Genomic DNA, 23417 nt, shown 5'->3' with positions numbered 1-23417 from the left:
TCGCTCGCACTGCTGATCTTGTCGACAGTAGAACAAGATGAGGGCCGATCCAGCGAGGCTCGTCGTTGCTCTTGCGCTGGAAATTTCGGACTAGCACCCACGTACCAGGGTTGATAGGGTGTCCAGGAGTTTCAGAGGCTTGAGGGAGAGTATCATGTACCTGTTGGTGCAAAACACGCAGTTTAACAGTCAAATCATACAGGTAATCGAGCAGTACTGGATGCTCTATCTCACTGAACTTCGTAGGCCTCGGTACACCCCATATGTTGGCCGGACGGCCAAAAACTACCTCGTAAGGACTAAGTCCCACTCGTGAGTGTACGGTCATTCTGGTGGACAGGAGTGCTAGAGGCAGAGCGTCAGGCCATTTAAGACCGGTGCTCGCCTGAATTTTGGCCAGCTTGAGCTTTAAGGCTCCATTGTAGCGCTCTACTAATCCAGCTGATTGGGGGTGGTTTGCAGCATGGAATTTCTGCTGGATGCCTAAACCTTCACATACATTCTTCATCACTTTACCCACGAACTCACTTCCATTATCACACCACACCATTCTTGGCATCCCAAACCTAGGGAAAAACTCTTTCACAAGGGCTTTAGCTGTGAATAGGGCAGTGTTATCTTTCAGAGGATAAGCCTCTATCCATTTCGAGAAAGCACAAACAACCACCAGTACATATTTCAGGTTGTTACATCTTTCCATGTGAATAAAGTCCAGCTGCAAAACTTCAAATGGACATGATGGGGGTGCAAAGTGACCGGCTGGAGTTGGGGTTCCCCTACCAGGGTTGTACTTCAAGCATACCATGCAATTCTTGACCACATTCTCTGCACACTTGGGAATCCCAGCATTCTGCCATACTGGAGCCAACAACTTACAAATACCTTTCGTACTAATATGCGCCATTCCATGTGCCATAGTAACCACTGGAAGTACATATGATCAGGCAATAACCATCGCTTATGTTCTGTCAGATCAATCCAGCAACCATTCTCATCCAACTTACCCATACTTTCTCTCCACTTGCTTAACTCTTCCTCTGTGGCTTCAGCTTGAAGCGACTTCACACTCTCTATTGTGTTTTCACACATCCCAACATCATTAACCCATCTTGCGGGGCCTGCAACATACATTCTAGTCTTCACATTCTGTGCCGTTTCTTTCGCGGTCTCATCAGCAAACGCATTCCCACGTCCAACATCATCTGTAACTTTCCTGTGCGCACTGCATTTCATGATCGCAACTTGCAACGGTAGGGTCAGTGACTCAAGGAGATCATTCACCAGCTTGCCATTCTGAATTTTAGCTCCATGTGACGTCAGGAACCCACGCTCTTTCCACAGTCGCCCAAAATTATGAGCCACGCCAAAGGCGTACTGGCTATCTGTGTATATGTTCACTCTCATTCCTTCAGACAACACACACGCTCTCGTGAGGGCGATTAATTCCGCTGCTTGGGCCGAATTATGTGGCACTCGTGCAGTTTCCACGACCGTGTGTAAAGTCGTGATAGCATATGCAGCAGTCGTGTCACCATTAGGGAGCTTGAAACAGGAACCATCCACCCATAAAGTGCCATCACACTCAGTCAGGGGAGTATCTTTGAGATCCACTCTCCCTTTCGTCTCTTCTTCCGTTCTGAACAGACAATCATGTTGCTCAATCTCATCTGAATCTGCTGGTATTGGCAACAATGTAGCTGGATTCAGCGTATTGCATCTCTTTATGTGTATGTGATTGGCTAACAGTGTGAGCTCATAGCCTGATAATCGCGCACTAGTCAAGTGCTGTGTCTTGGTCCTATTTAATAATGTATCTACAGCATGTGGAACCATAACAATCAATGTGTTGTCCATTACCAAACCAGCAGATTGTCGGATAGACATTGCTGCAGCGGCTGTCGCTCTCAGACAGCTTGGCAATGCCCTCGCTACAGGGTCCAAGGTGGATGAAAAATATGCGCATGGGCGCGGTCTGTCGCCAAAAGGCTGTGTTAACACTGACAACGCACATCCATCTTTCTCGTGAACATACAATGTAAAAGGTTTGCTATAGTCAGGAGTGCCCAACACAGGAGCCGAACACAATGCATTTCGCAATTCCACAAAACTTTTCTGACACTCTTCAGACCATGGGATAGGATTTGGTGTGTCTTTACATGTTAATGCTAACAAAGGTTTTGACAACAAAGAAAAACTAGGGATCCAATGCCTACAGTATGAGGTGATTCCTAAGAAAGCACGCACTTCTCTCTGTGTTTTCGGCACACTCAACTGTGCAATAGCTTGAATTCTTTCTGGGGTCAGTTTCCTTCCCTCCTTCGATAAGAGATGACCTAAGTAGGTCACCTCTTGTCGACAATATTGCAGCTTAGAGAGAGACACCTTGTGATGGAAAGCAGATAAATGGCGCAACAATGACAATGTGGCTTCTTTGCAGATTTGTTCAGTATCCGCGGCGATTAGTAAATCGTCCACGTACTGAATCAGGATAGCGCCACTGGGTAAAACAAGTGCATCAAGTTGTGCTTTCAAAGCTTGACTGTATATGGATGGACTCTCACAGTAGCCCTGGGGAGCGCGTTTGAAGCGGAAGCTTCGGCCTCCCAGACTAAAACCAAAAATGTCTCTGCTCTCTTCCGCAATTGGGATGCTAAAGAAAGCATTCTTTAAATCAATCACTGAAAACCATGCAGCAGAGGCTGGAATCATTGTTAACAAGGCAGTTATATCAGGGACAACCGGGAACTGTGGTACAACAATCTTATTAACCTCTCTGAGATCGATCACAAATCTGTAAACAGGTGGCTGTGAAGGGTCCGTTCGTTTTAAGACAGGTAAAATCGGACTATTGCAAACGTTGCCTCTTGTCTCTTCAATCACACCCTTATTAATCAAGTCGCTGACAATGTCTAACAATGCTTTCTGCCCTTCATTAGAGATCTTGTACTGGGGAATACGTGGCAGTCTGACATTAGCCTTTAAAGTCACCACGTATGGCGGTATCTCCAAGAGGCCCACATCATTGGGACCAGTAGCCCAGAGGGCATCCGGAAGGGATGACAGTTCAGGCGGCATTGTATTTTTGGACAAGTACATCGGGGAAATCACTTTCTTGCCTAATGTAAGTTGTACTTCTGAAGGAGAACAATACAGTGTAGCATGCAATCTTTTCAACAAATCTAATCCCAACAAATTCTCACCACAACCTGTTGTCAGAATCAGGGGTGCTTTCAGCTCGCAAGGTCCAACAGAAAGTGACATGGGACTGGAAATCGGGTTCCTAACAGGGGCGCCAGAAAAACCTACTGAAACATTTATATTGCCAGACAAAGGTGCGCCAGGGAGTTTGGAATGCATAATTGAACTCTTTGCAGCACCAGTGTCTAGCAGAAAAGGCTCCGTTACATTTGCTGTAGTCACCTCAACGTACGGTCCACTCTGATCCACTGGCACTGAAACAACTCCCTCTCTTTGTCTGTGGCTGTCCTAGTAATCATTATTTTCTGCATCACCATCCTCTGCATAATAATCATTATTATAATACTGAGCTGTATTACTAGTCGCATTAGGTTGCTGATCGAAGCTATTAATGGTATTTTGAGGCGGCAGAGGACGCGCGTTCTGGGGAACATTTCCACGCCCTCTACCTCTAGGAGCTTGCTGACCACCTCTATCTCTTGCGCCATACATATTACCGTTCCGTTGTAGTAATTTAGGGCAACTATATTTAAAATGACCTTCCTCTTTACAGTATGAACATTGGTTGGGACCTACAGGGACACGTGGTTGATAATACCCGTTCATTTGCTGATTGTTCTGAAGCTGTTGGGGTTGGTGATAGACACCTTGGGGTTGCCTATAATTATTCTGACCTCCACGTGGTGGATAGGCCTGCTGTAAAAGGACCTTCGTCTTTAATTCCTTCGTTTTCTTTTCTGTCCTATCTTTCTCGTCTTTATCCCGATTTTCGTAATACTGTGCAGTAGCCAGTATTTCGCTGAAGAAGAAACAGCCCAAGAACTCTCTGAATCTTTCAACTTTTTACACAGATCAGGAAGTAAATTCTGCACAAATTTATCCACAAATAACCGTTGGCCACCCTCAGTACTCATATCCTGCCCACTGTGATCAATAAACGTTTCTTCAAACCTGGTAAAGAAGTCTGACACTGTCTCATCTTTCTTCTGCTTGCATGCAGATATCTTGTCCCAATTTACGCGCATCGCAGGCATTATTGTCTTCATATACGTAATGATTCTACCAGGCAGTTCAGCTACTAAAGGTTCTGGTTTCGCACCACCAGTTTGTCTAGCATCAGCAGCAACAATGTTAGCCCATGTGTCCCCTAGTTCTGCATCGTGATCTACATTACGGATTGACCCCCATAGGGGCTGCGGGACAACATTACCAAACAACATGTCTATGTCGGCCAGATTCATAACGCATGACCCTGCCGTCTGTGACAACTCTTTATAATAACCTGCTGGGTTTTTACGGGGATCAGGCAAGGACTGCTTAAGCGCTAACACCTCAGAGCGCTTCCATGGAACATGCACCCAAACACGCTGGAAATGTGCTGCCACAGCGGGGTTACCACCGGCAGCTGCAACCGCTTCCTTCCATACCGGGGGAACTTCTCTCATAGGGTATTGTCGCGCTTTTACCTTTTTCCCCACAAGGACATCAGGTTCAAACAACGACTGTTGACAATCACCATTCCTGAAGGACAATACAACCGCGACTGCTTTATCTACTTCGCGATCCACAATTATACCAGTTTCAAAATCAGACCTCACTCTACACAATTCCTGCGGGCTCGGGTTTTTACCACTATCCTCCAATTCTTCACAGAGAATCTCACACATTTTCTCAAACACATATCTCTGTTTCGGGGCATCCCACTGATGGAAGACATTAACCACTGACTCCACATCATACAGTGAAGGGAAAACAATCCATCTGCGCGCCATGCGATCTATTACCTTTTTCTCATCGGGGTTAGGCAACTGACTACGCAATTGCTTACGCTGTAAGCCAGGAGTCGCACCAGACGCATCAAAGAGAGGCGACATTAACGTAGTAACCACATTAGCTAAACGTTGTCGCGCCGAAGGAGAATTTGAGGCGAAAACAGGGGGAAAAACAGAGGGAAGAAAAGAGGATGTAGAAACAGGTACTGAAGTAGTGCAAGGAAAAGTGTCAGAAGAGGCAGCTGCTGAATTAGGCAAAGTCGCAGGGAGCGCGGGGGCAGTCGGGAACACCGCTGGCGGCTGCGGCAAGGCTTGCAGTATATTCACTGGAGGTGGCATATTTACAAGCTGGGGAGGCGCCGTGGCATTTTGAGCATACGGGGGTGGCGAACTCAACAAATGTGACATCAGGGGATCTTTCTCCTTTTCTTCGGACTCATTCTGCTTAGAGTGTGGTAAAACTGGGTAACATTTGTCGATACCTAACTTGCGCTGCCTGTGAAATTGCTCACTCATTTGCTCCTCCTCATTGTCTTTAAATTGTACAGCTGCTTGCATTACTGTCATACCTCTCTCTCTTTTATTCTTTTTCGCTAGCTTAATTTCCTTTTGTTTGGCTTCCTTTCGCCATAAGCGGAAAGAGTCAAACATCGCCGGCCGGGCTTTCTTCTTGAACAATTTAATTTCCAAATTATCTAAAATATCAGTATCGAAACTACCATTTTGGGGCCATTTTAAAACACCATCTTTCCTGGTGTAGTGGATCCATACTTCGTTATTTGCAATGGGGCCTACGCCATGTTTCACATAGAGCTCATAAGTTGGGGTTCCAACCGGAGGAACCGGACATGATTCCTCCAGCTGGAAATCCTTTCCGCAACCCAAACAGGATAATCTACCAAATATTCCAGAACCAGGCATCTTCGCTCACTAGTCTAGATCCCAAACGTCAAAGGATTATCGATTACGATAGTCTCGTGAATACACGAGTCCTCTGGTTTTGGCGTTTGCAAACTCCAAATCACTAATTTCAAATGATCCCGAAGGATACCAAAACAAATGGGAGACGCTCCACTTATACTTAACTGAATATTGCTGATCAATGGCGTCACCAGAAGACTCTCTCGATTGTTTCGCTCTCTCAAACTCGTCAAGGGTCCAAAACTGGTCGATTAATCAGGGCAGCAGTCCTTCGTAGCCGTCGGGACGCGGAGAACCTTGCAGAAAAGACTTTCGGACCACGTCGACATGCAGGGGTCGATGAAGTGGCGGCCTTCCTCCGGAATTTCCACACGAAGCTCCTCACGAACCTCTGGCTTGGACTGGTACCGCTGAAATCGTCCCGAGTTGGGCGCCAAACTGAAGTACTGGGTATTTTAGTCCCAGCGGTGCAGGGGCACACACCCTATGACTTCTGGGTTTCACCCTGTTCCGGACCTACAGAAACACAGAGTCTTCTGGGTGAAGTCAAAGAATCGTTTATTGGCTGCAGACCAATGACAGGTATCCTAGAAGTACAACAGCGTGTATGTTCTCAGGAGACTGCTGAAAATCATAGAAACGGGCTTCACTTTAAATAGGCCTTTTCTGGCCTCAAGCATACATTCCTAGGTTTTATGATACGGCCATATACAAGTATATATTACAAAGAAAAGGCAGAGTCATGATGACCATCCCACATTCCAGTTCGGCCAGCCCACAATGATTTACACAGTAAGGTTCAGATCCCACATTTGATGTTGGCAGACCCCCCAATAAACATGAGCATCTCCTGTTTTGGGAAACAAGTCATAAAGCAGGAACAAGCAGGTGTGGAAGAGATTAGCCGGAGGTTTGTGTAGAATGAAAGGGTTTTATGATGGGTCAAGCCCTGATGCTAATCACAGGTGGACGGAGAAAGGGGAGCTCGTGAGACCGGTTTGACCCAGGGCAGCAGAGCCAGCTGCCCAGGTCACAGAGAAGTCACGGGAAAGCACCTGTACTGTGAGGCCCGTGTTTGCTCCATTATAGCCTATGTGAGGGCAATGACAAGATGGCCACTGCTTCCAAAATGGAACCCGCGTAGTGAAGCAGAATGACGTGTACACAGTGCATTCATAACTAGAACGGTATATAAAACACTCGTACATGCCGCATTCACCATTTGCGGTTCGCTAATACCAAGATAGACAGGGGTAGGGCCCTGTCCCCTACGCGGTGCGAGAAAGTAGAGTACGACACAGTCAAGAGATCTGGGTTAAATCCATCGTTCTTTTGTCCACTACGCCACCCCAGTTCAGACATGGCCATATGCAAATCAGTCTTGACCCTGTGCCTCATGGGAACAGTCCAGCCCGAACTGCCAAGCCATGTCTTCCCTGGACCGGAATCAAGCATCCTAGGACCGGTTTCTGGCTATCAGCCGTCATCAGCCAGGATAGCTTGACTCCAGTGGCGTAGTGAGCACGGGTCCCACGTCTGGGAATACCCATCCCACTTAGGGCGAAAAGCGTTACAACAAACAAATGATGGACGGAATGCTGACAATGCAGACATTCTCCCCCAGTCAAGAGATCTGGGTTAAATCCATTGTTCTTTTGTCCACTACGCCACCCCAGTTCAGACATGGCCATATGCAAATCATTCTTGACCCTGTGCCTCATGGGAACAGTCCAGCCCGAACTGCCAAGCCATGTCTTCCCTGGACCAGAATCAAGCATCCTAGGACCGGTTTCTGGCTATCAGCCGTCATCAGCCAGGATAGCTTGACTCCAGTGGCGTAGTGAGCACGGGTCCCACGTCTGGGAATACCCATCCCACTTAGGGCGAAAAGCGTTACAACAAACAAATGATGGACGGAATGCTGACAATGCAGACATTCTCCCCCAGTCAAGAGATCTGGGTTAAATCCATCGTTCTTTTGTCCACTACGCCACCCCAGTTCAGACATGGCCATATGCAAATCAGTCTTGACCCTGTGCCTCATGGGAACAGTCCAGCCCGAACTGCCAAGCCATGTCTTCCCTGGACCGGAATCAAGCATCCTAGGACCGGTTTCTGGCTATCAGCCGTCATCAGCCAGGATAGCTTGACTCCAGTGGCGTAGTGAGCACGGGTCCCACGTCTGGGAATACCCATCCCACTTAGGGCGAAAAGCGTTACAACAAACAAATGATGGACGGAATGCTGACAATGCAGACATTCTCCCCCAGTCAAGAGATCTGGGTTAAATCCATCGTTCTTTTGTCCACTACGCCACCCCAGTTCAGACATGGCCATATGCAAATCAGTCTTGACCCTGTGCCTCATGGGAACAGTCCAGCCCGAACTGCCAAGCCATGTCTTCCCTGGACCGGAATCAAGCATCCTAGGACCGGTTTCTGGCTATCAGCCGTCATCAGCCAGGATAGCTTGACTCCAGTGGCGTAGTGAGCACGGGTCCCACGTCTGGGAATACCCATCCCACTTAGGGCGAAAAGCGTTACAACAAACAAATGATGGACGGAATGCTGACAATGCAGACATTCTCCCCCAGTCAAGAGATCTGGGTTAAATCCATCGTTCTTTTGTCCACTACGCCACCCCAGTTCAGACATGGCCAATGCAAATCAGTCTTGACCCTGTGCCTCATGGGAACAGTCCAGCCCGAACTGCCAAGCCATGTCTTCCCTGGACCGGAATCAAGCATCCTAGGACCGGTTTCTGGCTATCAGCCGTCATCAGCCAGGATAGCTTGACTCCAGTGGCGTAGTGAGCACGGGTCCCACGTCTGGGAATACCCATCCCACTTAGAGCGAAAAGCGTTACAACAAACAAATGATGGACGGAATGCTGACAATGCAGACATTCTCCCCCAGTCAAGAGATCTGGGTTAAATCCATCGTTCTTTTGTCCACTACGCCACCCCAGTTCAGACATGGCCAATGCAAATCAGTCTTGACCCTGTGCCTCATGGGAACAGTCCAGCCCGAACTGCCAAGCCATGTCTTCCCTGGACCGGAATCAAGCATCCTAGGACCGGTTTCTGGCTATCAGCCGTCATCAGCCAGGATAGCTTGACTCCAGTGGCGTAGTGAGCACGGGTCCCACGTCTGGGAATACCCATCCCACTTAGGGCGAAAAGCGTTACAACAAACAAATGATGGACGGAATGCTGACAATGCAGACATTCTCCCCCAGTCAAGAGATCTGGGTTAAATCCATCGTTCTTTTGTCCACTACGCCACCCCAGTTCAGACATGGCCATATGCAAATCAGTCTTGACCCTGTGCCTCATGGGAACAGTCCAGCCCGAACTGCCAAGCCATGTCTTCCCTGGACCGGAATCAAGCATCCTAGGACCGGTTTCTGGCTATCAGCCGTCATCAGCCAGGATAGCTTGACTCCAGTGGCGTAGTGAGCACGGGTCCCACGTCTGGGAATACCCATCCCACTTAGGGCGAAAAGCGTTACAACAAACAAATGATGGACGGAATGCTGACAATGCAGACATTCTCCCCCAGTCAAGAGATCTGGGTTAAATCCATCGTTCTTTTGTCCACTACGCCACCCCAGTTCAGACATGGCCGTATGCAAATCAGTCTTGACCCTGTGCCTCATGGGAACAGTCCAGCCCGAACTGCCAAGCCATGTCTTCCCTGGACCGGAATCAAGCATCCTAGGACCGGTTTCTGGCTATCAGCCGTCATCAGCCAGGATAGCTTGACTCCAGTGGCGTAGTGAGCACGGGTCCCACGTCTGGGAATACCCATCCCACTTAGGGCGAAAAGCGTTACAACAAACAAATGATGGACGGAATGCTGACGATGTAATGGGGCGCAACATGGCGCAGGGTTTACGCCGCCGCTGCGTCACAAAAGTGACGCAACAGTGGCATAAAAGTGGCGCAAGTCTGATATAAATCTGCCCCTATTAGTGCAAGATAGACGCTCCCCTTGCAGCAGGAGACCATCTTCAAATACATTATAAAAATTACCAATTTCTTTTCTGTTTTTCAGGTAGCATTTTTCTGCAAAACAACAGTTTATTTTCACAAAAAATAACACCTGATAAACATTGCTATGCATTTACATACTTAATTGCTTCATACTTCCAGTCAACTTTTCAAGATGGCTTCTATATTCAACAAAATAGTTCCCACCAGATGATGTTGCTACTAAATCAATCAACCACATGCATTGTCATAGGGGTGCCGTGGTGCCAGCATAAACAAGCAGTGGCATAGCCAATAGGTCTTGCCTTTGGGATGTTATACGTTTTAAGTTATGTTTTATATTCTTGTATGTGCTTTGTGAGACGGGCAACCGCAGCGTATTTTCTTAAACATGCCCCTTGCCGGCGGCTATGGGGAGGCCCATCCCACTGGTAGGCTGAGAGAGTCAAATAAGGTGTGAACCATCAAGTCTATCAGCAGCTCCAGCAAAGCATGCGGCATCTTTGAATGGAATTCATCCAAAAGAAGCATCCACCAGACAATATATTAAATTTAAGGTTACAAACATCAATCGTCTCATTTTGAGAATCACAATGTACATTTCTTGATTTGTAGGTGGAAATGACAACAAACAGGAGTTATATGAAAGTTAAAGGAGAAGACAAAGAGATCAACTAAACTTGTGCCAAAGCGCACATTTACCCACGAATAACTGTACTCCTCTGACCCTGGACTCCTGCAGAATTTGGGCTGTGGGTATGCATGTGGCATGTGAAGCGAGGGTTGGTTAAAAAAGAATGGTGCGAGAGAGAAGCGGGGATGAGTGAGCACGGCAGCGTGGCGAACGCGAACACGCTAATTAAAAACAGATGGTGACATGACCCCGAACAGATGGCATCCCTGCTCGTAACCGCAAGCTGTAGGAGGTGGGCGGATACATTTCCTGGGAAAGGTGGGACATGCACCCGCCTTTGCCTAATTGCCTGCTGTCTTTTTAGAAAGACGCACGCAAGGCCCAATAGAAAAAATGCTAAAAAAAAACAACACATGCACGGGCGTGTGAAAAGTCCAGAGTGATTCCAAGAGGTCGTTTTTCCTAGGGCAGCGCATGCACGCTGCGCTAGGCTCGACCTAAAAAGTAGTAAAAGCAGTGATTGGCACTCAAAATCTTGGAAATTATAACGTATTTTAAACATAAATATATGAAATCAACTTCCATGTTTCTGTTCCCAAAGACTATTTGTCATGTCAAGATGGTTCACTTGTAGAAGCATGCATTGGCTTAATAAACCCTATTAAAAAGTCAAAGGGGGAGGGTTGTTACCGGGGGCCTGCAATTTCGGCCCCCGGTAACAAAATCGTCCGAAAGCGGCCCTTGCAAACAGCTCGGCTGGACCCCCTAAGCCCGGTTTGAGTTCCAGTCCGGCCTTAGTCAAGAGTGTTGGAGGCAGGGTGGCTCTCAGGCAGTGCTCAGCATCCCCTCTCCATGGCCCTGTCTCTTTAGAAGCTCCCTCATGGCTGATTAAAGAAATGGACTTGGGGCCTTGAACCCCTCTCCAGACTCCACCACCTATGTTCCACCACTGACATTGTGAGAGTTTTCTCAAAATTTGCAGGTCTGGATTTGGGGATTATGTAGAATATGTGGCCTTTATAGTGATAAGCCTTATTTTCAAGATGGCTTCTGCATTCATCAAATAGTGTCTGATGCTCCTAAAAGCAATCCTCCCCATGTATTGAAGTAGTAGCACTCCATAGGTGGTGGAATACTACATCTAGCAGACAATTTTGTAACTGTGCAACATACTTCCTAGGACTGATCCAAGAGTGCCTTTAAACAATAAATAAAGATGCTGACCCAAAGTGAACAATGGACAAAGGCGGCTAACCCAAAGTCCACTCTCTGTTTTAATTAGTAGTGTCAGGGCTATAAAGAAAAGCCGTGTATTAATCCTGGCCTCTTTCCATATATATGCAATATGAATGTAAATTGTAAGTTAGAAGCACTTATAAGGGCACGTGATGAGGCAGTGTTCCAAGAGATGTGGTCTACATTTTTCCCTTGGGCCCAATATAGTCGACTGAGTTTAACTCTAGGCTCACATTTTTGATGCTCACATCCATATGCCATCCTGAACTGCAAGTTTTGAGGTTGAGCTCCATGACAAGGCAGTGCACCCCATCACATTGTTCATGCTGAATACTCATTAAGTCCTAAAGCACCAGCCCTGAGAGGGGGAGCACCTGCCCGGCATAAGAATGCTTTTTGCAGATCATAAGAGACACCTGCCAACTCTATCGAGGAGATCACGGAAGGCGTCTCTGCTGCAAAGGGTCAGTTCATCACTCCATTCCACTGGATTGTTTGCCTGAACGAAAATTGATTATTTTTGTAATCCGGCTGCACTCTGGCGTTATTCTATTGAGGGTAGATCAGTACCATAGTAGGGCCCAAGGTTTTTGTATCCCTGTAGTTTTATTGTGGGTTCTGGATTGTGGTTGCATATCCAAGCACTGTCTAGGACCGTGGTACTCAAAGTATGGCCCGTGGGTTGCCAGCGGCCCGGCAGACCTTCCATGGCCTCTGACCTTTTGCAGGAAACCACAACACAGCTGCTCCATTTGTAGCAGGCTTCCCAGGCTCTCGGAAAACACAAAAGAAGGTGACTGGAGAAAGCGCAATAGCAGCTTCACTGCGCATGCTTCAGCAGCTCTATTTTGTGTTTACTCATAGCTTCAGTGATGTCATGCGCCAGATAACCGGCACTGGCGGGAAGCAAAGGCCCTTTAAAAGCCAGCTGTTAAGCATTCCTATCTGACTTTTACTGGGCCTTTCCAATAGCTTCTTGCTGCCTTTGCCAACGATGTTGTCACCCTCATCCTGATCTCGTCTGAACTATCCGCCCACTGAATTTTACATAGAGAAATCCCGGCACTCTAAAGTCACGTGTTATTCTTATTGGTTATTAGCCAAAAGGACAATGAACAAAATAATGATAATGAAAAACTGGCTACGGAACAGATTAGGTCCTCACAAAAGTATATGACAAAGAGTAATTTAATTCATAAGTATTACAGAAAGGAAAGTCGTAATCATGAGCATAAATCAGAACTCCCTAATACATTTGGTTCTAATTGTTGGTTCGTAGAAAGGAGACTTTATGTTCTCCAAATCGACTCATTTCTAAAAATAGGATTTACAACACGGTCCACTATCTCTAAGTATTAGAAAATTTGGTGGAGACCTGCTTCTTTTCAAAATACGCCGTGAAACACCAGGAACTTCAACTGTGATACATACTACTTCCGTCAATGGTATAAGAACAACATTTATGGATAGTTTACTTTCGGTCTATCTTTCCTAGAACAATAGAAACTATTGGTGGAGATCCGTCATTGTCTACACACAACTGGTACAGCTATCAAGAACTTTCCTTGTGATTGAAATTTGTCTCTTTGGACCATCACAAGAGTTAACAACTCCTTGGATCCTCTTAACAGAATTATACCGCACGTCTGGATTTGTCTCTTGAGATATCCTACAATCAATATTTCATCTGGCAGAAGCACAATTGCATGTCTGACATATAATGTGTTTTAAGACTTGCTAATCAAAGCCCTGAGGAAGTCACTATACGTGACGAAACACGTGTCGGCTGTCATCCATTTGGATCAAGTTTTGGAGAACATAAAGTCTCCTTTCTACGAACCAACAATTAGAACCAAATGTATTAGGGAGTTCTGATTTATGCTCATGATTACGACTTTCCTTTCTGTAATACTTATGAATTAAATTACTCTTTGTCATATACTTTTGTGAGGACCTAATCTGTTCCGTAGCCAGTTTTTCATTATCATTATTTTGTTCATTGTCCTTTTGGCTAATAACCAATAAGAATAACACGTGACTTTAGAGTGCCGGGATTTCTCTATGTAAAAAACCTGTTAATCACGGGGATTGCTTTGCATGATCCGTATATTTCAGCACCTAGGTAGTAGGGTGCTTCCCCATCCCGAGTGGCACCATATACTCAACTTATTACCGATCTTACTGTCTTTCTGACAACTATTACTATATACCCAATTTGATTCCAATAATTGTTATTATGTGCACCCTCAGATGCATTACTACCCCATTATTTTGTTGATATCCGCCCACTGAAGACTGCTGCAGGGGCCCTCCTCTGGATCGGACCAGAATGCTCCCTTTCTAGCTGCAGGCAGACCAGCTCCTATGCCAGCCTGCCTTCCTCGCACGTCCTCCTTCAGGTCAGTGATGGACTGTGTTTTTAGGTGTTTTTAGGTGTTTTAATGTCTGCTGATCCAGATTTACTGTTGATTTTCCTGATATTAAAACTAGCATTCTTTGCATAAAGTTCAAATCCATGCAGTCCTCCACCGCATGCAAAAACGTATACAGCATGTCTTTATCAGATAAAAAATGTCCCAATTTCCTGACATTGGTGACTTTTTAGGTTTCTAATTTACTAAAAGCGTCCACTTTTGTTTGGATATTGGGCCCTATTTTGTGTCCCAGGTTGACCAACGGCAGTTTCTTGCGTTGCTTCCCTGTGAGCCTCACACAAAACATAAAATGGCAATGAAAAGATTTTATTGCTATTTTGTTTTTACAACATCCGCACTCACCGCACTGCAGCTTTCAGCCTTCCCCGAGCCCAGACAGGTGCAGAGCCAAAATATTGATGAAACAATATTGATTTGCACAAATATCGAGGTAAAAATATCGTGGATCAGGAATATCAACAGAAAAAATATCGTGGTCAAGAATATCGATTTTTAGGTAAGTGATATCGATCGATATTTTTTCAAAGTGTTTAATATCGTTTGTAAAAATTAAGGGGGATATTCTCAAGGACTCATCCCCGAGTTAGCGGACCTTTATCGCAGCCAAAGTGGTGATAAATTTATCGCACCATTCACAAGCTGGTGACACCAGTTTTCCTGCGATAGCAGCCGCAAAAATTATCACCGCGGATGATACCGGCAACTAACGCTAATGATATGCAGAGTAGGCGTTCCCGTGCAAAAAGCCACGACAACAACACTTCGCAATATTCACAACGACCAACCAGATTTGCAATAACATCCCAAAACAGGGGGTAAGTCGCGTTAGCAGAAGGGATTTAACACCTGCTCCGACCTGGTGTTAAGTCGGAAGAAAACCTGCACCAGAAATGGTAGCCCAGCCCACAGCCACACCAGAAGAACAACAGATGCCATGGAGCTACTGATCATGCAGCTCGGACACCCAAGAGGACCACAACACCCACTGCCAACCCCCTCCCCAAGCCTGCCACCACGACTGGGCCCTACCCTGGCCCCCCCGATCAAAGATATTGTGCATCAACTTTACAAATTCATGAACATAACTATTCGCCTTATGTCGCACAAACACAACAATCAACTGTCATGTGTGGCCACAAAAAGGAGAATCAATCATTCATCTTTGAATTCCAAAAACAAATATTTATTTCAAAATAAACTCAATACAACTATTTTGAAGAGTCATGGTGGGTCATGTCTGGACAATCTGTAAGTCACAGCCTGTAAGACAAAATTCAAGATGAGAAGGTGTGTCATGCGCTTATCAAAGGACAGAGAGAGAGAGAGAGAAAAAATGGAGAGAGAGAGAGTGAAAGAGAGCAAGAGAGAGAAAGGGGGTGCGAGGGAGAAGGAGAGAGAGAAACAGAGGAAGAGAGAGACAGTGGAAGAAAGAGAGGGAGAGAGAGTGAAAGAGTAACAGAGGGAGAGAGAGACAGTGAAAGAAAGAGAGGTAGAGAGAGAGAGTAAGAGAGGGAGAGAGAGACAGTGAAAGAAAGAGAGGCAGAGAGAGAGTAAGAGAGGGAGAGAGAGACAGTGAAAGAAAGAGAGGGAGAGAGAGAGAGACAGTGCCGCCCCTGCGCACCCAGGCCTTACTGCCCACCTGCTGCCACCGATGTATCACCAACCACGTGCCAGCATACACTGCAGTCCACCCAGTCCCTTATCTGAAACAGAGTCCAGAGTTAATGATGGCAGAGTAAATATCATTGCAAACGGCACCATCGCTTGCCCGCCCCTGCGCAAACAGGCTGCTGCACCCCAGCCCCTCCCGCCACCCAGCAGTGATTGCCCACCCCTGCGCACTCAGGCCTCACTGCTCACCAGCTGCCACCGGTGTCCCCACCAACCACGTGTCGGCATACACTGCAGTCCACCCGGTCCTTTATCAGAAACAGAGTCCAGAGTTAATGATGGCAGAGTACATATAATTGCAAACAGCACCATTGCTTGCCCGCCAATGCGCACACAGGCTGCTGCACCCCAGACCCTCCCGCCACCCAGCGGTGATTGCCCGCCCCTGTGAACCCAAGCCTCACTGCTCACCTTCTGCCACCGGTGTGTCTCCAAGAGGGCCCACCACATGCCGGTGCAAGCTCCAAGCCAGGGGCTCGCGACCTTGGCAGCCTCCACATCATGCTGCCCCACAACGGGGTCAACCAGGTCACGCACTTGATTCTGGGTCTTGATTTTGCAAAGGCAGAGATCATATCAGTCACACATCATCATCACAGGCTGCACACCCGCTCAGCTCCACAAGTGCCACTAACACTGTGAACCGCAAGGCAACGTCACGTGGCGGTAGGCCTGCGCTAACCGCTGGCTTAGGCTTACACTGCGGTCCAGCAGGGCTCACACAAACCCTTACCAGTCCAGACCACCAGGATGGCACATCATCGCAGACTGCACACCTGCTCAGCACTTTAGGTGCCCATACCTCAGTGCACGGAAAAGTCACTGTCCCGTGGCGGTAGGCCCATGCCGGACGCAGTTTATCAGGTGCCACCAATTCTGTGCAACGCAAGTCATGGACACTCTATGATTGAGTCTTGTGATATGCCAGGCGGAAGCAGCCTTGTTACCTCAGGCAGTGGGGAAGAACTGGGACACGTTGCGTCGTCGTCGTCCCCTTTATATGTACGCCGAGTGGGCTGGCTCAGCGTATGCCAGGCCAGCGTATCGGTGTGAATAATTATCCCTGGCCTCTGGGCGTGGTCCATATCTGGGCTGCACAGGAAACAAACTGATGCGAGGTTCTCCATTGAAGTGTCGTCGCCACAAGGCCCGCTACAATGTTGCAATGTTGCATGCACACGGAGGGCGGGCGCGCACGAAGGGATTGTACAAGGAGCGCAGGGCCACTCGGGGTCTTGGCTCATGCATGCCAACTGGTGTGTGTGTATCGCTATTGGTGCACCATAAGCCTAAAGACTCCCAACAATTCCAGCACGAGAGAAACATCACATTTCCAGAATGTAAGCAGTAGTCAGACTAACATTAGGGATGTAAGCTCCTTTGTCTCAATACAGAATGCAGAAGGACATCTGCACCTCCGAGCTGGGTTTTGCATGCGGCAGGCACCCCCTGAAAGATACACCATAGCAGATGATGATGACTCCCACACTACGCACAGCGGTAATGATAGTCAAACGTATCCACAACCCACACACAGAAGTCCTTGCTCGAGGTACTCTTGCATGGAATGCCCTTGACACTTACGTACACAGCAACACATACGTCCAAACATTGCACACTCATACGACCCATTGCTCCGAGCAGTGGCATATCATCCACATAACTGCCGCAGGTCAGAAGAGTGCCGGTTCTTCGAGAGCCACTAACGCAATGGCAGGACATCCCGGGCACATGCACAACCACCGTCACATAGGACTGTACCTTGACCAAATGAGGCATTTGTTGGGGGCACTGCCACTGGCAGTGTTGCGCATCAGTCACTGGCTAAGCTTCCCCCTTGCCAATGTCACCTGCGTTCAGCCTGTGTTGCATTGTCGATCGAGCATATTTGAGTGGTCCATAGATGTCTGCCTATCCAACAGGACGGTAGCTGAACTTGATGTTGACATGTGTGTGTGTCCCCTGTTGGCCCACGACCAGGAGTGTCACCGTGATACCTGTTCATGGAATGCCTTTATATTTGGCATACATGCAGGCAGCCGGACATGGGAGACTGCACAACTCCTCGTGTGTAGTGACCACATTGAAACGCTCCCCTATTGGGATGTGATGCATATTTGTGAAAGGGGGTGGACACAGCACTCCTGTCCGGACCATTGCACAGCTCCCAACACCTTGTTGCATCCTGGAAAACTGGTCACATATCCCACGACAACAGTGGCAACGGCTGCATTCGCCTGAACTCCGAATACATAAGCGGACAACAACGTGGGTTGACACACACCTGTGCAAGGTGAGTGGACAGCGGCGCTTGGCAACGTACCACAATCTGACATACTGCTGGAGGGAGAAAACACATGTAGGTATGCGGAGAGATGTACTGTTGTTGAATGTGATGGGGGACACTACTTTAGGCCTGCCAACGACTTTGACATTTCATACACAGCACTATTTCAAACATCACTTCGGTCAAAGGTGTGAAATTGCGCAGTTGCTGTTTCATAGAAATGAGGCCACAGCTAGTGCACACCTTCCCAGTCATCTCATTAGCCATGTGGGTCACGGTCAAACATGCGCATTGATGTCATTTCCCAGGGTGTACCTTTTTGTGCAATCAATGTCACTACATTCATCCATACTTACATACTTAGTCGATCATGGACTTGACACATCTGTGTGAATTTGGAATGTTTAGTTCATATTCGGAGCTAGAACAGTACATGGTCATGCGAACCCCACATTACTTCGTAGCCCACTGGAGGGCCAGCCAAAGTCCTTTAGGGCTTGACGGGTACATCGGGAGATGAAGAGTACAGTCCACACTCTGATTGCTGTGTCATTAGTAAACAAACAAAATATAGCTGTTCATGTCGAGGTCCAAGGTGAGTGTAGCAGAGTGTTTCGGGGGAGAGTGGGAGGTGTTGTTACAGGCATGATGCAGAGGGCAGAACCAAGCAGAAACAGAGCATATAGCGGAGATGAATGATAATGCCTCCTTCTTAATACAAAGGTTGATTCACCTGCATCGTCGTCCTCTATGTCATCTGGCTGACATGTGGGTGCTTGTGTTTGGTCTGCAGCACTGTGTGCCACTGACATATCAGAGGCCGCAGGTGGTGTGGCCACAGCACTGTGAGCCACTGACGCATCAGAGACCACAGGTGGTATGGCCGCAGCACTCTGTGCCACTGACACATCAGGGGCTGGAGATGTGTGTGTAGCACTACCAGCAGCATTCATCAGCGACTGCCTTAGTGGCAGCAATGTGATAATGAGGATCTGCAGGGCATGGAGGGTCCCAAGAAGTCTTCGCTGGTGTGCATCCGTGGCAGCCATTATTTCCGCATGCCTCTGCTCCATGTTCTCCATTGTCCTCAGCATCTGTGCCAACTCTCGCCTGACATCGCTGAGGCCGCTCTGACCAGACAGTTGTTCTCGGTCATGACCAGGACCAGACTGGGAACCAAAACAGGCCCTGACAAAGAGCTCGGCCGCTCCCCCCCCACACAGGTTGGGGGTGCGGCCAAGCTCTTTGCCAGGGCCGGTTTTCGGAAGATTTTGTACAGGGCCGATTTTGCAGCTATGCCGGAAAAAACAGCCCTGTAACAAAAATGGCCCCAGGGGCCCAAAACTAAGCCTGGGCGAAGCACTACGCTACGCTCGCGTAGTTTGCGAAGTTCGCGCTATTTCGCACTACGCGAACTGCACATAGCACAGTGCGAACACGCGTAGCGTAGTGTTGCGTAGTGCTGCGGTAATTTTTTGCTTGCTCGCGGTCCTCAACGTCAAGTTGGCGACCGCGAGCAAGCAAAATGACATCCCGGCGAGACTTTTTCCTTGTTCGCGATCAGCAACTGCAAGTTGGCGATCGCGAGCATGGAAAATAAACCTCCCGGCGAGATTCCCAACGCGAGGAGGTCAGGTTTCTCATTGCGAGTGGTCGCGTATGCTCGCGACCGCTCGCAATGAGAAACTACCAGTTCACGTTGAGAAAGCTGAAGCTCGAGTAAAAATCTACTCGAGCAGCAGAAAACTACAGCTCGCACTGTGCAAGATGCCATTTTCAATGATTGCACAGTGCCGGTTGCTTGTCCGCACTGTGCAATAATTGAAAACAACATCTTGCACAGTGCGAACATGTTACTACGCAGTTCGCGAAGTGCTACGCGTAGCTCGCGTAGTGTGAACTTCACTTTGCGTAGCTTCGCGAAGTGCTACTTCGCGAACTACGCCCACCCTTACCCAAAACCAGCCCCCACCCATGCGGTGCACCGGGGGATTACCCGGTGTCCGCTAGGGCCAGTTCGGCCCTGTTCATGACTCCAGCAATGGCGGGCATGGATTGTTGGACATTATGGAGCAAACTGTGGGTGTCTGTTAGGGAGTGTAAGTGGTGACTTAGACACCCATGCATGTCATCTAGTTTGGCTGCCATGAGTTCAAACCCCACCCGCACCTGTTCAGCCACCTCCTTTTGGCAGTGTAACACCTGGCCTTTAAATGCCATGTGTTCTTCAGTGAGTTGCTGGGAGCCAGCCGTGGTGGTGGGTGCTTCCAGCTGTGTGGTCTTTGCAGGGGGTGGGGTCTCCTCAATGGAGCTGGGCTGCCCTGCTCCTGCAGGTGGGTTGGTGTAGATGTCCATGAGCTGTTGTAGGGTGTCGGTGTCGAAGGTGTGGAGGTCCTCTTCATCATCACTGATGAGTTGTCTGGTCTGCTCTGCAGGAGGTGTTGATTGTCCCTCTGCAATGTAAAGTGGAGATGCATTTCAATCTTGTATTGACATGTATGTTGACGCATTGTTCAAGTTTACATGCAGACTGCATGACAATGTACATTGTGACGGTCTGGGAGCAGCTGACTATTTGATGCGGGACTGCGGACATTTGAACTACATGACGGATGTGAGGTTGTACACTTATATTCTCATTTCACAGTTTCCTGCTATTCCAGATGTGAATGGATTGGCCAGTTTCTACGCACAAGCAGAACCAGTTGTGTCCTCTGTTCTGTGGTGAAAGTATTGTACTTTGTACCACATTGTCGTCGATTTTGATGTGCTGTGTTTGCCATGTGTGTGTGCTGCATTGTGCCTAGGGGATCAGGGACATGGTCCAGAGTCATTGTGGGTGTGCTGTACTTAATTGTGCATGTGTGCCATTGTGCCCATCTCCCCCCGTCCCCCCAGTCCCTGTTCGGTACTCACCCTGGTTCTTTTGTGTCTGGTCATGTCGAGCAGTGTCCGGACCCCCGACTCCTGCCACCATCTCCCCACTGATGACTGTGGAGACCAGTTCCTCCATCTCATCCAGCTCATGGTGTTCCATGGGACTGCCACCTCCAGTCTGCATTGCTGCCTGATGGTTGTCAGCGAGTTTCTTCTTGGTTTTACGCTTTGCATTATTCCAGCGCCTCTTAAGCTCTCCAATTTTCCTCCTCCTCCCTCTGACTGCATTCACCTTGTCCAGGATGGACTGCCATAATACATTTTTATTTGCCAATGGTACGTTTGAAGGTGACGAACAGTTGTTGGTGGTGTTCTATCACCTCCGTGGTGAGGATCCTGTTTTCCTGCTGACTGAACCTCGTCTTCTTCTCCTTGCCCTTCCGTGACCCTGAGGTCCCAGGCTGGGCATCCTGGGTGCTTGTGGGGGTCTGATCATCCTCTGTGCTTGCTCTGGGTTCCTCCATGTTGCTACGCAGTTGAATTTATTTTGTTTGTGTTTTTTGGTGCTTTTATGGTGCTTTTTCCCGCATGACGCATGGGAATTTCAGGCTTGTCTCTGGTTATCACTGATTTTTGCATCGCGGTTGGCCACATCGCCACTTTTTTCGCCTTTGTGTTTTGCATTATTTCGGTGTTGCGTTGATTTTAACGCGGTCATTTGCCACATTATCTTGGGGCTATCGCATGGTGCCGCCGTGTTAAACATACAACGTTAACAAGGTGTTATTTTCCCGCGATAGACTGCGATGTGCAAAGTTGCGTTAATTAACACACATTCTTGAGAATATCCCCCATAGTTGTTAAAAATAGCAATTTTTTATTAATGTTATGTATTTTAGTATATATTTTATATGTGTGTGCTGTTTGATTTTTTGTATTAGAATTGTTTGTATTTTTATTATATGTATTAAGATTTAAATAAGTAATATTTTTTATATTATTGAATTTTGCGTTCATAATCCCATAGTGGGTTGCGGGTTTATAGGGGAATAGAGTGGGAAGTAATTTAATTATAAAATTTGTATTTATGATTTATAGTAGTTAATAAAAACATTTTATTGAATTTTGCATTTTTAGTTTTGTAGCGGGTTGTTGGTTTATAGGGGAATAGGGTGGGAAGTAGTTTTATTATATGAAATGTATTGAATAATTTATATTTATTCATATTTGTTTAATTGTTATGTTATAGAGTTAAATGTGTAAAATTAATTTATTAATACTTGTTTGATAATTAGTTGTTAATTAATTTAAATTAATTAATTATTAATTAATTATGCTAATTGATTAATTAATTTTAGGTGTATGTTGTGGTGTTTATAGGTGTAAATGGTGGGAAGGGTGGGAAGTAATTTATTTTTTATTGATGAATTATTAATTACTTGTTAATTAATTTAAATGAATTAATGAGTAATTAATAATTGTAATTGTGTAATTAATTTTAGGTGTGTGTTGTGTATATTATAGTGTTAAAGAATGTGTAATTAATGAATGTTTATTATCTTTTTTAATAATAATAAATTTAAATTCAATATTAATTATGTTAATTATGGAAATAAAATTAAATAAAAATGTTGATGTTTCTTTTTTCTTTTTTATTGGTGTGGTATCCAACACTTTCCCTACTGTTGCACTCACTGGAGTGGCAATAGTAATTTTTACCCCTTCGCTATCCAACACTTTCCCTGCTGTTGTATTTATTGTGTTGCAAAATGTATGTTTTCTTTTTCTTTTAATAGTTTAATGTTTTCATTAATTATATAATGTTTTATTTAAATTATTGATATATGTATATATGTTATTCTTATATAATTTAAAAAGTTTATAAATTAAATAAAGTTAATAGTTAACAAAATATATTTAAGTAAATATATGTATATGTATACATTTTTATGTTTGTGTGTTTATATTATTTTAAATAAGTTTATTTGTTATATTTAGTTAAAATATATATTAAATGTCATTTATTTTGTGAAAATTATTAATATTATTTAATATATTTTATTTAAATTATATATTTTTAAGTCAATATTTTTTACATATATATTTTTTACTTCGATATTTTTGATTCAATATTATTGTACTTACGTGTTTAAGTATAGGGAGTCGATATTTTTGCATTCTATATTTTTGCATCACTATTTGTGTATGTCTATATTTATTACATTGATATTTAATCAGGGAACCCCCAGACACATGCAGCAGAGGACAGGGGCAGTTGCTGGCAGGACACTCCACAGTGTGCATGTCACTTTGGCTGGCTGTCTTGCGCTGGCCAAAGTGAAATGCGCACTTTGAAGCTCTCCACCTAGCTGTCTTAGACAGCTGGGTGGAGACC

General features: G+C 46.3%; 1 protein-coding gene across 3 annotated transcripts in view; it reads left to right on the top strand.

Moving 5' to 3' along the window:
• CMKLR1 (chemerin chemokine-like receptor 1) overlaps nucleotides 1–23417 on the top strand; it is a 257881-nt gene that overhangs the window by 115951 nt on the left and 118513 nt on the right. Inside the window, exon 1 of one of the 3 annotated variants that reach the window (XM_085633478.1) lies at nucleotides 14130–14151. The exons of the other annotated variants lie outside the window; for them this stretch is intronic. The gene's annotated coding sequence lies outside the window, so the exon portion shown is untranslated. Of the gene's footprint in view, nucleotides 1–14129; nucleotides 14152–23417 lie in introns of those variants that run through there. 3 annotated transcript variants of the gene reach the window in all.

This window comes from Triturus cristatus, chromosome 11, assembly GCF_964204655.1.
Source record: "Triturus cristatus chromosome 11, aTriCri1.1, whole genome shotgun sequence".
Lineage (NCBI taxonomy): Eukaryota > Metazoa > Chordata > Amphibia > Caudata > Salamandridae > Triturus > Triturus cristatus.
This window is presented reverse-complemented; position numbering and strand designations above follow the sequence as displayed.